Source organism: Triturus cristatus, chromosome 4_1 (genome assembly GCF_964204655.1).
Source record: "Triturus cristatus chromosome 4_1, aTriCri1.1, whole genome shotgun sequence".
Taxonomy (NCBI): domain Eukaryota; kingdom Metazoa; phylum Chordata; class Amphibia; order Caudata; family Salamandridae; genus Triturus; species Triturus cristatus.
The window spans coordinates 376,455,107-376,468,428 of record NC_140585.1 but is presented as its reverse complement, the minus strand read 5'-3'; the positions used below and the strand labels follow the sequence as shown (position 1 = coordinate 376,468,428).

The 13,322-nt window shown below is 47.5% G+C and overlaps 1 protein-coding gene and 1 long non-coding RNA gene across 3 annotated transcripts in view; both read right to left on the bottom strand.

The window, feature by feature from the left end:
* LOC146854973 (uncharacterized) overlaps positions 1-13,322 on the bottom strand; it is a 58,509-nt gene that overhangs the window by 17,942 nt on the left and 27,245 nt on the right. The window lies entirely within an intron of this gene.
* LOC146854974 (uncharacterized) lies at positions 8,646-9,642 on the bottom strand. Its single transcript, XR_014980773.1, has 3 exons — positions 9,462-9,642; positions 9,265-9,348; positions 8,646-8,881 (listed from the first exon to the last, which is right to left on the bottom strand). It is a non-coding gene; the product is annotated as an uncharacterized LOC146854974 (long non-coding RNA).

Below are 13,322 nucleotides of genomic sequence, written 5' to 3'. Positions count from 1 at the left end.
GCCAGGTATAAATACTGGACCTCAGACATCAACTTTTCGGGACAATTCTGATCCTAGTGATATTCTGCCAGGAAGGACTGCTGAGCTACTGAAAGAACTGCCACTCCACTGGACGGCTGCTCAGCTGTGCTGACCTGCTGCCCTCTTGCCTGGGTGAGAAGAACTGGACCTGTATCAGTTGAACCAGAGTGACTCTGAGGGTTGGTGGCTGCCTCCTGACTAGAGCCTCAGGGACAGAAGGCTCCCACAACCTTGAACTCAGCACTTGGGCTCTGCCATCTGTGAGTCCTACCCTGCGATGTGAGCCCACCCCAGTCCTGGACCCTAGGAAGTGGGACTCAAGATGTTCTGCCAGTCCATGTGTGGATCCAGCAGAACCGACAACTCTCTTCTGCTGCAAGGCGCAAACCTAAGCAGAACCGATACATCACCTCTGCTGCGAGGATTCTCTCAGCGAAAGGACTCATCGATCTTCCAGCCCGCATTGGAATCTCTGCATGGGAAGCTTCACCTATGCACTCCCTTGCATCACAAATAACTCGTTGACGATGCAGGTTCTCGTATCGCAGCCTCGGAGCTCTTCGGGACCGATGCAACAAGTCGACTGTGCAACGCATCCTCAATGCCAGTCTTCGCACTGCAAGCATCCTCAACGCTGGACTTCACAACACTCTGCAACCAGGACTTGTACTCTGGTTCAGCTGGCCTACCTGGGTCCCTGTAGCCGGCCCACGCTTTATTGTGGTCGGGCTGAACTTGTGACTTTGTACAAGTCTGGCGCAACCAGATGACCACAATTGGCACTTTGTGCTTTTTAGTGCTATGTTCACTGAGATCTCTGGTTCTACTGATTAGATTTTTGACATTTCGGTCTAGTTTTAATAATTACAATTGGTTTTATTTTACTAAATTGGTGTGGAATTTTATTCGGGTTGCGTTTTCACTTTATTATTTTTTGAAGGGCAGTATAAATACTTTTTTTTTCAAAAGCCTTTATTGACAAAGTTGCATAGACAAATTTAATTCTTGCACTGAATCAAAGCACCATGCACATGAGCACAATTGAAAAACGCAAAGGGGACCATTAGCTCAGAACATCATAAAGCAACAGCATAGCAGATGTTATACAGGCACGTTTGGACAATAAACAGTCATTGGTATGAGGCGCACAAGTCATGGGGGAAAGGGCGGGCCCTGCTGAGAAGAAGAAGGGACGGGGGGGGGGGGGGGGGCGTTGGCCGATAACTATCCCACACCGGCAGCCGCCGCGGGCGAAATGACAGCTGGGAGCGCGGGAGGGGAAGTCAGGCGCTGGGGGGGGGAACGAGCAAGGAGGTATGACACAAGGGGCCCTCATATGTCGTGTGGGCGAGATCTAGCTGGCATAAGGTCCCAGAATTTAGACAATAGGGTCTGGCAGCGCGATGCATCCTCGAGCCATTGAGCAAATTTAGGAGCAGGTTTGCGACCCCAACACATGGAGACCCTGCGCTGTGCGAGAACAAGCAGCATGGCAATTAGGTGTCGGGAAGCGTCCAGGCAGATTTCACAAAGCCGAGGAGGCAGAGGGGTGGGGTGGGGGGGAGGGCGGGATTAACCGGCGAGGAAGTAATCTCTGAAATAGCAGAACAGACCTTGCGCCAGTGAGCGGAGACCTTGGGGCACAACCAGGCAAGATGAGAGAAGTACGCTGCAGGAGCAGAACAGCGCAAGCATCTGTCACTGGGGAGGAGCCCCAGCTTGTGCAAATGAATGGGAGTGTGGTGGAGCCTATGCAGATATTTAAAATGAATAAGGTGCAGGCGATAGTTAGGGGACAGTCGCCTAGTCTGTTTGCAGCAGTAAAGCCAATCAGCTTGGGAGATCCCTAGACCAAGATCCACGCCCCATGCCACGCGGGCGCGATCAGTGGAAATAGAGGTGGCTGCCAGCGTGAGGGCGTAAAGTTTGGTTACCAGTTTCCGAGGAGAGGAAGACGGATATAGGAACACGGTCATCGAGGGAGGAGGCAGAGGGATCGTAGAGTGTAATTCCCTGCAAATAGCCCTTAGCTGATAAAAGAGCAAAGTGTCCATGGGGCCGGAATCATCAGCAAGAGAGTAGAATGTGTTTCCCGGATAGAGATCCGCTACCGTGTTCAGCCCCAGGCGGGTGGCATGTTTAACCATACCGGAGGGTTGGAGAGGAGGAAAAGCCAGGTGGCGAACTATCGGCATTGAATTTGCCGAGAGCATAGGGGCACCTGAGAAGCGACAAAGTCCCTCCCAGGCCCATCGCAAGGTCTCTACCGTGTCTTTTTCAGTACGTGGGAGTTTAGCCGGGGCAAACAGGATGGTGGTGAGTGGCCACGGGGCAGCAAGATCCGCCTCAACCGCAACGTGTGGCTGAAAAGAAGTGGGGTGAAGCCAAAAGTGCAAAAAAATGGCCTGAGCACACATTGCGTAGAGTTTTTAAGTCTGGGGTGCCGAGGCCCTCGCAAATCATCGGAAGAGTGAGAATGTCATACACGATCCTGGGTTGCCTACCAGCTAGAGAAGAGAGATGATCAACGAGCGGACCCTGCGAAAAAAATGGGCGGTGAGGGGGAACAGGTATATTCAGGAATAAATATAGGAATTTGGGGAGGACTACCATCTTGGCGATTGCTATTCGACTGGCTAATGATAGGGGCAGCCGGCTCCAGAGCGGAACCTTCGATTCGAGCCAGTCCACCGCGTGCCCGAAGTTGGCCCTCCAAAGTTCATCCACGTCCCTGCTCAGCCAGACTCCTAAATAGCGAGTGGGACCAGACGCCCACACGAAAGGGTAGTCCGAGGTGAAGGGAGTGGTGGCGTCTGTGAGAGGAAAGAGGATTGACTTGTTCCAGTTGACCTGTATGCCTGAGTAGCCACCAAACCGTATAATCTCATCCACCAGAGGGCTAAGATTTTTCTGGGGGTGGCAAACATATAAAGCGATGTCATCCGCATACATGGAGACCAAGAGGGCGTGTGCCGCGGACCCGATGCCTCTCTGGGTGTGGTGTTGCCGGAGTCTAGCCGCCAGTGGTTCCATCCCGATAGCGAATAACATAGGCGAAAAAAGCTCCCCTGGCGGGTACCACGTCCGACAAAGATGGGATCAGATACCAGGCCATTGATCCGGAGGCGGGCGGTAGGAAGAGTGTACAGGAGTAAGATGTTGCGTATAAAAACTGGACTGAAGCCAAGATGCGTGAGGAGAGAGACTAGAAAGGGCCACTCCAGAGTATCGAAGGCCTTGGTGGCGTACAGCAGGGCAGCCACTGCAGGGCGTGCTGGGTTGATTTGGTGAAGGACGGAGACCATGGTATGGAGATAGTGGGAAGTTGCGCGGCCCGGGATGAAGCTGGACTGATCTGGGCAGGCGATGTGCAGCATGAGAGGGAGAAGACGTGAGGCAAGCAGTTTGGGGAAAATGTTGTTATCAGTATTAATGAGGGATAGTGGGCGATAAGGAATCGCGCAATTCTGGGGGGGGGGGGGGTGGGGGGGTTGTCTGGTTTTAGGAGAAGAGTCAGCATAGCCTCTCAGAGCGAAGGCGGAAATTGGCCGCCCTCCAAGGATTTGTTGTACATGGCGGCCAGATGTGGCACCAAAAGAGGAGCGAAAGTTTTGTAAAAAGAAACGGGCAAACCGTCTAGACCAGGAGCCTTGTCGCCAGGCATGCCATTGATGGCTGCCAGTATTTCCTCTTTAGAGAAGGGCTCGTCAAGGTATTCTCGGTGGTAGTTTGAGCCATAAGAGTTCAAGGGTATCGAAGTACTGGTCAAAGACTTCACGCGCGTGAGACGGATCCTGCAGTGTAAAGTAGCGTGTAAAAATCCATGGAACGCGCCTTAATTTCTTCAGGGGAGGTGGTCCGAACTGGGCCACCGTCCTGGAGCGCTGTAATATAGGATGCAGCACGAGGCGGACGGAGGAGGTTGGCCAAGGTTTTACCAGGTCGACCGCCCAAACCGTAGCGGCGTGACCAGGCCTCTCTGCCGAGAAACGAGAGTTCTCTGTTGGCCTCCTTGGTGAATTCGGTGCGTTTCTCGCAGAGACGGGCGAGTGCGACGGGGCTGGGATCAAGAGCATGAGAGGAGTCCAATGATTTAATTTCGGATTCCAGTTTGTTTAGAGCATTAGGGATGGAGCGCAAGACCCCGGACTGTTTAGAGATACATTTGCCGCGAATGACAACTTTGAATCCCTCCCAGAGAGTGGAGGGAGAGTCCACAGAGCCCACATTGAGTTCAAAGTAGATCGTGATCGTGGTCTGGATCTCGTCACAAAAGAAGGAATCGCGCAGCGCGTTGGAAGGGAGCCGCCAGGAGAAAGCGCGCCGAGGGGACTGAAGCAGACGGAGACAGAGTTGAACCGGCCCGTGATCTGAAGAGTGCGCGCCTTATGATCAACGGAAGTGAGCCAGGAGATGATATCTGGAGAAGAGATCCAAAGATCTAGCCGGGACCAGTAACCATGGGTGCCAGAGACACAGGTGCCCTCACGAGCATCAGGGCGCATGTGACGCCAAACGTCGTACAAGGAGTTCTCAGCAAGGATGGATGTTAAAAGTGTAGCAGCGCGCGGGTGGGAAGCATGGGGGCCAGAACGGTCAAGAACAGTGGATAATGTGACATTAAAGCCCCCCCCCCCCCCAGAAGAGCGCAGCGGGGCCAAAGGAGGAGATGTGTTGCCAAACCTGCGCAAAAAAGTCCAGGTCGTCATTATTAGGGCCGTAGATTGCAGCTATCGTCAAGGGTTGGGCCTGGAGGGTGTCGTGGAGGATAACGAATCGCCCTGCGGGGCCAGGGATTGTGTGGGAGGTTTGCCAAGGGAGTCCCCTACGTATAAGGATGGAGACCCCACGAGAGTAGTTGGAATAGAAAGAGGAGTGTGATTCTCCCCAGTGCCGGGAGTGCAGTCTGGCGGCAGGGAGCAGGTGGGTCTCCTGTAACAGACAGATATCCCCCTTATGCCGGAAGAGATGCGCGTGAACTAGTCGAGGCTTGCGGTGGTTATTTGGACCACGGATGTTCCATATCCAGAGAATAGTGTGTCATTCCGTCATATTGTGGGGGGTAATCATGCGAAGTGTGGTGAAACTGGCCAGGACCCTCGTGCAGGTGCGTATGGATGTGCAAACCAACGGTGAAGACAAAAAGCAGTGCAACAACAAAGGGAATAGGAGAGGATGTCCTAGAACTTGCCGCGACAAATAGCCAGGCTGCGAGGGGGAACCGCAAGCGTCAAACCCAGGGTTTAGGATGCTGACGAGTGTCGTGCCCAGGAACAAAATCTTGGGGTAGTGCACAGAGCAGTACGGCATGACATAACAGAGCAAGTGCAGAATGGTGTTGCAAGGCAAACTGAAGGGCATAACAATACATATTGACAAAAACAAACACCTCGGAAGGAGGCAGCAAACACCAAAGAACCACCCACCCCCCACCCACACCAACCCCCCCAAACAGGTTGAGGAACCACCCACAACAACCCCAGGGAACCCCAACTTGGAAGGGAAAAGCCAGTGTCCGAAGTGGGAACTATCACGCGGGGGCATGGCAAAGCTCGGCGTACACCCCTGCCAACAAAGCAGGGTGGCCAACCAAACAGTAGTAGCAGACAACAGAATAGCTAAACTCTCACAAACATACAATAGTGGTTAGCCCCGGAGCGTTATAATGGGGGGGCAGAGCAACCTGGAGCCAAGGGGAGTGTGTTTAATCAGGGGGAAGGGAGGAGAGCAGGAAACCATAGGAGTGAAGACATATCAGCAGTACCATTACAGAAGATCGAGTCAGTCATTATCACTCAGGCTGCCAGGGGCAGATTCTTGAGAGTTTGCAGGGGTGGAGCGGTGAGAGCGATCAAGCTTCTTGGCAAAGACGAGGGCGGCCTTTGGATCCGGGAATATGAGAGTCTTGGAACCCTGCCTGACTCGTAGCTTGGCTGGATATGCCAACAGGTAGGGGGATCTCGTTCACTGGCAGGAATTCGCGGCGGGCAGCCTGTACCGCTAGGGTGTAGTCTGGGTAGAAGGACAAGGAGTTTCCCTGATGGCGGATCTCGCCTTTGTCCCTGGAAGCTCTGAGTATTGTGTCCCGGTCCCGGAAATTGAGGATTTTAGCGATTATTGGGCGAGCCGGCAATACGGAGCCTGGGTGGGGGTCGTGGGCTCGCTCCACAATAAAAACCAGTGACAGCACCTCACTGAAAAGTTCACGCATTAGATTCTCCACAAAATCTTCCATACGCATGATGTTGGTGGACTCCGGCACCCCCGTGATGTGTAGGTTGCTCCTACAGGTGCACGCCTCCAAATCCTCATTTTTGGTGCATATCAAGTCCAGAATTTTGTCCATTTGAAGGAGTTTCTGAGGATCCTGTGTGGTGGCGTCCTCTACATCCGAGACCCTTGATTCGACATGTAGCAGGCGATTGTCATGCGAGTCCACTCGCGACTTGACAAGATCCAGATGCAAAGTCAGCTGTTCCAGTTGAGCAGCAATGCCAGAAACGGCGGATTTGACCTCCAGCATTATGGACTGGAGGTCGTCCTCCCAGGAGGCGGCCATCTCCGCAGGATGCGTGGTGTCGCCACTGTTCGCGACCGCGCCGTCCTGGCGCGTCTGGCGGCGCTGGTCGAAGGTGAGCCGGGGTTGCGTTGGGTCAACCTTACCCATATTAAGCACCATCAGTGGGAAGAGTAGACGGGGAGCACAACTGGAAGGCGGCGCAGCAGAACCCAATAGTTCGAGAGAGCTGTTCAATGAGGAAATAGCAAAGAGGCCGATGGCAATGCCTAGAGGGGTGTCCGGAAGTGATAGGGTCAAGAGTCCTCAGCACCACAGGGCAACAACAGAGATCCCCAGGAAAGTCAGGCGACAGTCACAGCGAGGGTGCGTCCCCCCACGGGCAAACACAGCCCCAAAGGAGTGAATTACAGGCAGTGTCCCAAGCCACACAACGGAAGACAACCTCCGCTGCAGTTGTGAAAAAGCGGTGTTGGAGGGAGGACGCAGCCGCCAGAGGCAGAGCAGCGGAGATGCACAGAGGCCGGGAGTCACCTGGCCAATGGCGATGTGACAGAGGAGGCGTTCGTGCACATAAGCGGGGGCCCGTGATGCGGCGCGCACCCCCCAACCCCGCCGCAACGGCCCACCACGGTGAGTTGCAATTACCACCTCCCGCAGGATGCTGGTTTCTGGAGAGTTGTGGTTCAGGCCGGCAAGTGGGGCGTCAGGTAAGTGTGAGGATAGGAGGCGGGTGAAGCCGCAGCACGGAGGGGCCCCTGCTGCTGTCCGGTGGGTGTGAACGCAGCCACTGCAAGAAGACTGGAGCCCATTCCGGCGGGGCACAGGACGATGAGTGCCGCGGGGATGGGTCTGTCCAATTCGTCCGGATCAGCTGGGGCACCACGTGGCGCAGGGGCAGGTCCTTGAAGAGGGCAGGCTGGAAGAAATGCCGGGCAAGGAGATCACGTCCGGGCCATAAATGGGTCCATAAACGCGGCGCAGGGAGCCGAGTGGCAGCGGGGATGAGCGGGGAGCATGCCGCCCCCTCTGCCCGGCCTGCGTGTGGGTGTAACGTTCCTAACGGGTGCCAGATCTCTGCCCAACGGCCAGACGAGCCCCCAACCCCGCCGCCCAGAGCCCCAAGTGATTGCGGCACTCACCAGCGTCTTCAGGCGGTCAGTGGAGGGCATAAACCCCGGGATGGCGCTCAAGGCACAGCAGATCGGGAGGAAGTGGGCCCTCCGGTGGCGGCGGGAAGGCCCGGCCTCGAGGAGCGGGCCCAGGCAGCAACATCCGGCCCTGGAATGCTGGAGGTGGTCGCAGAAGGTATCAGGCGACTCCCCTAGACGAGGTGAGTGCAAAAGCACCGGAGCCGAACGATGGTAGCGCCGTTGTCTGTAGGATGATTGCAGATTTAGAGCTTGGCTGGCAGAGCCCACTTACAGTGCGGCCATCTTTCAGCCGGCCAAGCCACGCCCCCCAGTGCAGTATAAATACTTTACACATTGCCTCTAAGTTAAGCCCGACTGCTCTGTGTAAAGCTATGAAAGGGTTAACCACAGTGTAACTTAGAATTTGCTTGGGCCTTCAACTTTACAAGGATTGTGGTTCCTGATTGAGATGGGTTTTGCCCTGAAACCCTCAGCCAGTAATGCAAATTCTCACACTAGTTGGCCATTGTACCCGATTGATGGAATAGGAGAACACATTATTTATCTTGAAAAACAAGGAGAGGGGCTCATTAAAGTCCAAAGGGACAGAGCACCAGAGACTATGTAGTTAAAAAGATTTTTCTCTTTGGACTAATTGAACAAATTTCGCCTTAAATTGTCCACTTACACCATTCAATCTGATTCATCAACTACACACTATCACACTCTACAGACCACTCCAGATGAGATGTGAGAAAGTTTACACAAAGGAGAATTTCATTAGTTAAAAAAACATCACATTGAGTTTATTAACACATTAAAAATCCCATTACAACAATGGGTAATACAAAAAGATGATATCATAAACACAGTTTGCACAAACAAACATATCAATATACATAAAACAAAATTTAATCATTAAGACAATAAAAAATTATTCAATATCTCATACAGAAATGACAATTGGACATTATATAGAAGGAAAAACAACAACTGACACCAAAATTGTGTCTCGGCAGTGTTCATTTGTAGCCTCTGTGGACAGAAGAAGAACTGGGAATAATTCACCCTAATTTCTAAAGTTTTGTCCCAAAATAAACTAAACCAAAAACTCAGGGGTCGACACGTTTCGGTGGTGTGGAATCATAGAGACCACCTTCTTCAGGACTGGCAATATTTTTCCTCCGTTTGTCAAGATTAATGATCATTCCTAACATAAAACATAATATGGAAATTAAAATCAGGAAACAATACAAATGCACTATATGCAGTTTGCCTTAACACTCCAAAAAATTGGAAAATCAATACTAAGGATACAGGACACACAATCTTAGTATTAACAATACATCAATTTGACTCCTTTCATCTAAAAATAGAACATAGAGTTTCCAACATCCCATTAGGAGCGCTCTGACTCAACCATTATAGGTCCTCGTCAACCACACTATCATATTCATACAGTCATCAATATGACTCCTTATCACAAATCATACCACACTGGTAACTATTTATTATATGAAGAACCCATTGATAATTGGCAATCGCTCCGCCCATGTACACTACTACAACTATCCATCATGAATGTGTCAGTACCTTTGATCATGCCGTGATAGAATCACTGGACATAGACATCTGGGTTTGGTGACTGCCAAAATCGTAGTGATGATATATACCTATCTTTTAATAAGAAAAAGAGAAAAGATATCTCAATTTGTTGATTATTTAATAGACCATATATATTGTTTCACCCAGAGTCCATTTAAGGAGCTGGTCTCGCAGTGACCTCTCACCTTGAAATATTCAGGTGGGGTTTCCTTCCATATATTAATTTGTTTTAGTCAATGGGACCCCGAGGGTAGCGCGATCTGTATAGACAAAAGTAGGTCCAAAATATGCAATATTAGGAGTGTGGATGCTATATATTGGAGCTATTAGAGTATATAACAACAACTTACCAACAATTGAGAAACCCACACTCAAATTTGTGGAAATAACCGTACGTCATCCAATAAAGACGACTTATTAGACAGGGGATGGTTCTCTGTTTCCAAAAGTATTATAAGGTAAGTTAAAAAAAGAAAAGAATAAATAAAATAAAAGTAAATTAATTAGCGGCAGGAGCCTGTGTATATATTCAATTATTAATCACATGTTCCTGTCAGCCACTTATATAAAATTTATTGGATAGTATACGAGAAGTTATACTATAAACAATGATCGGAGTAATTAAGAGGCCATGTTAAGGCTAATGAGGTAAACCATCTACTTATTTGTGGCGACGGCATATCCCCCAATGTTTTGGACTAGTAAAAGGCCCTTATGTTGTCAATCTCCATTCTCTTTGCAACAAAAACAAATTTAACAGTGAGGGTCAATGATAGCCCTACACTTGGGTCACAAAGAAATACAGAAAGAAAGACCAAAACGTATCATATATTACTAGCAGCTTCCAATGAGCATAACTGCCAGTATACATTTAAAAAAAGAAAATATATCAATACCGCTTTTTTAAAAAAAAGAAAAAAGTTTTGAAGAGAAAATACCTAGTCGTATCAAACTTCTTCTATTAAAAGACCTTCCAGTCACAGTTCGTTCTAGCTGGCTCGGTACCTCTACATACGCGTATGCATGAACGCCGTCTGGTACGTCCCTATCACAGACGAGACGGCATTCGAACGACGCATTAAATACCCGTGACCGTTCACGTGGTATGCGTCATAGAGAGCGAAAGAGGGGAAGATCTCTACGTAGTGGTTGAACTAAAATGTGTTTGCTTAAGCGATCAGAGCCGCCATATTGAGATGGTCAAGTAATCTCAAAAAGCGGTCATACAGTGCATTCACTGTGTATGTACCCATTAAGAAATAAACGTAGGTAGACTCAAGCGTAATGAATTTTATTTTGAAAATGACACAAATAGGTACTTAACAAGATAGTCAAATAATCACAGAAAATGGTCCTCCAGTACATTGACCGTGTATGTGACCATTGACGAGTAAGCATAGATAGAATCTAGCGTCATAAGTTTTATTCTAAATATGACACAAAATAAATACCTCCGGACTTCATTAACGGCAATGCTATGTATATTAAAAATCCCTGTAGGCAATTGATATAATCAATTTGATCAGTTAGATCCATAGTCATATAATAAATTGTGGATCGCTCAGATATTTGTAAAGGACAAATAAAAAGAACTCCCTTAATGAAGGCTACTGTAGATACTACGTGATCACATTTTAGACGTCGCCATATTCCAACGATCAGTGCATTACAGATATCATGTATAACATGTCTCAGCTGTCTAATAATCAACCCTAAAACTAATATTAAAACAAACAAAATGCTAAATCAAATCTCATTACAGTGCAGACGTATTGATGTCAAATACGTAAATAACTAAGGAGAATAGCTAGCCGGTCAAAAAAGACCACTGTCATACACATATGTTGCGGTCCTGTCTCTAGGATATATTACAAATCAGACAACCCTACTCATCTAAATAGAGAAAGGAGGAAATTAAAACCTAATATTTCCACTATAGTCCAAAACGAGGTAAAGGGGCAAACAAAATAACTGTCCAATTAGCGTACCAGATATGACCCTAAAGCAGATTCCTATGTAATAAGTTTCATCCAGTCCTCTTTAGTATTAATACCTTTACTTATGGTATTAAGAACGGAAATATACCATTGTTCTCCATTTTTCCTTTTCATTTCCATATTACCCCCTCTGATTTTTTCAATCACAAACCACTTGAACTCTGTATGTTTGTGTTTTGCTAGGTTGTAATGTTCTACAAGGGGGGCATTTTGTTTGTTGGTTTTAAGAGCCGATCGATGTTCTAAGAGACGTAATCTAAATTCTCTTCCAGTTTCACCCACATATGCTAGTCCGCAAGGACAGCGTAGAAGGTAAACAACATTGCAACTTCTGCAATTACTCATACTTTTGGATACCATCGTGAATCCATTATAAGTAACAGATTTCATGATCAGACAGTGTTCACAGATACTACACGTGCCACATGGAAAACTATCTATAACCTTATGCATGGATAATGAAGACTGTATTTGAGGCTTACTGACTCTGTAAGTTGTGACCAGATTCTTGCGAATATTGCCATTGTGTTTAAACGCAAAAAGAGGTCTAGGAAGCTTGATTTCCATCCCTTCATTTAGAATATTCCAATTGGAATTAACCACGTTCTTCAATTTGTTACTGATGTTAGAAAATTGTGTAACAAAGACCAAACGTTTATCTGACGACTCAGTCTTATTCTTATGTTCTAAATGGTTTTATTCAAACATGCTCTCCCGATTATAGAATCTAGCATGTTTAAAAGCTTGTTTGATTAGTTTTTTGGGATATCCACGATCTAACAATTTGCTTTTAAGGAATTCAGAATGTTTATAAAAATCATCTAAGGATGTATAATTTCCCCGCAACCGGAGAAATTGACCGAATGGTATGTTATCTCTCTGAGCCCTGGGAGTGATAACTTTTATAATGTAGCAGTGTGTTTTTATCCGTTGGCTTAGTAAACAATTCAACAGTAAGCAAACCAGTGGTATTCTTGATAGTAATGTCTAAATAATTAACTGAAGCATTATCATATTGAGCTGTAAATTTAAGATTGGTATCACCAAGGTTAAACCATTCCAAGAATTCCAACAATAACTTTAGAAATTAGGGTGAATTATTCCCAGTTCTTCTTCTGTCCACAAAGGCTACAAATTAGCACTGCCGAGACACAATTTTGGTGTCAGTTGTTGTCTTTCCTTCTATATAATGTCCAATTGACATTTCTGTATGAGATATTAAATACTTTTTTATTGTCTTAATGATTAAATTTTGTTTTATGTATATTGATATGTTTGTTTGTGCAAACTGTGTTTATGATATCATCTTTTTGCATTACCCATTGTTGTAATGGGATTTTTAATGTGTTAATAAACTCAATGTGATGTTTTTTTAACTAATGAAATTCTCCTTTCTGTAAACTTTCTCACATCTCATCTGGAGTGGTCTGTAGAGTGTGATAGTGTGTAGTTGCTAACACATTATTTAGCCTCAAGTTCTGTCTCTTTGCTTGTATTACACCTGGAATAAAATCATGCGGGAACGTCGCAATTGCAGGACATCAGAGTCAAAAGAAAATAGACTGCAAAGATTCAAAAAATAGTTTTTCCTTTTTGTTTCCACAGAGAAAAAATGCTCAATCTTATTACTGTGCTTAACAAGGCCTTGGCCACGGATTATTTTTGTATCTAGGGCCAGAACAGCCCATTAACTCAATCAGGCTAATGTGAAGACAAACGTGGTCCCTTCTAAATTATGAACGCTAAACTACAGGATTTCAAAATCCTCCATATTAGCATCTCTAAATTAGCAAGCACTGCCAAAGGCAATAGGTCTGACTTGGAACAAAGTGCAAATCAGACAAATTGCCTTTGCCAGTGATGAATAATGAGATGGGAATTAATCCTGGGCAAGATTTTTCATAAATCTCCTTCTATCGCTACATCAGACTCGGACCATCGTTTTACCACCTTGGGCACATTAATGCTTCCCTGTAGTTGCCCTCCACATTTCCTCTGGGTCCCTGTAGCACCCCAGAAGGGTCTGGCCAACAGTTGCACCTCCAAGAG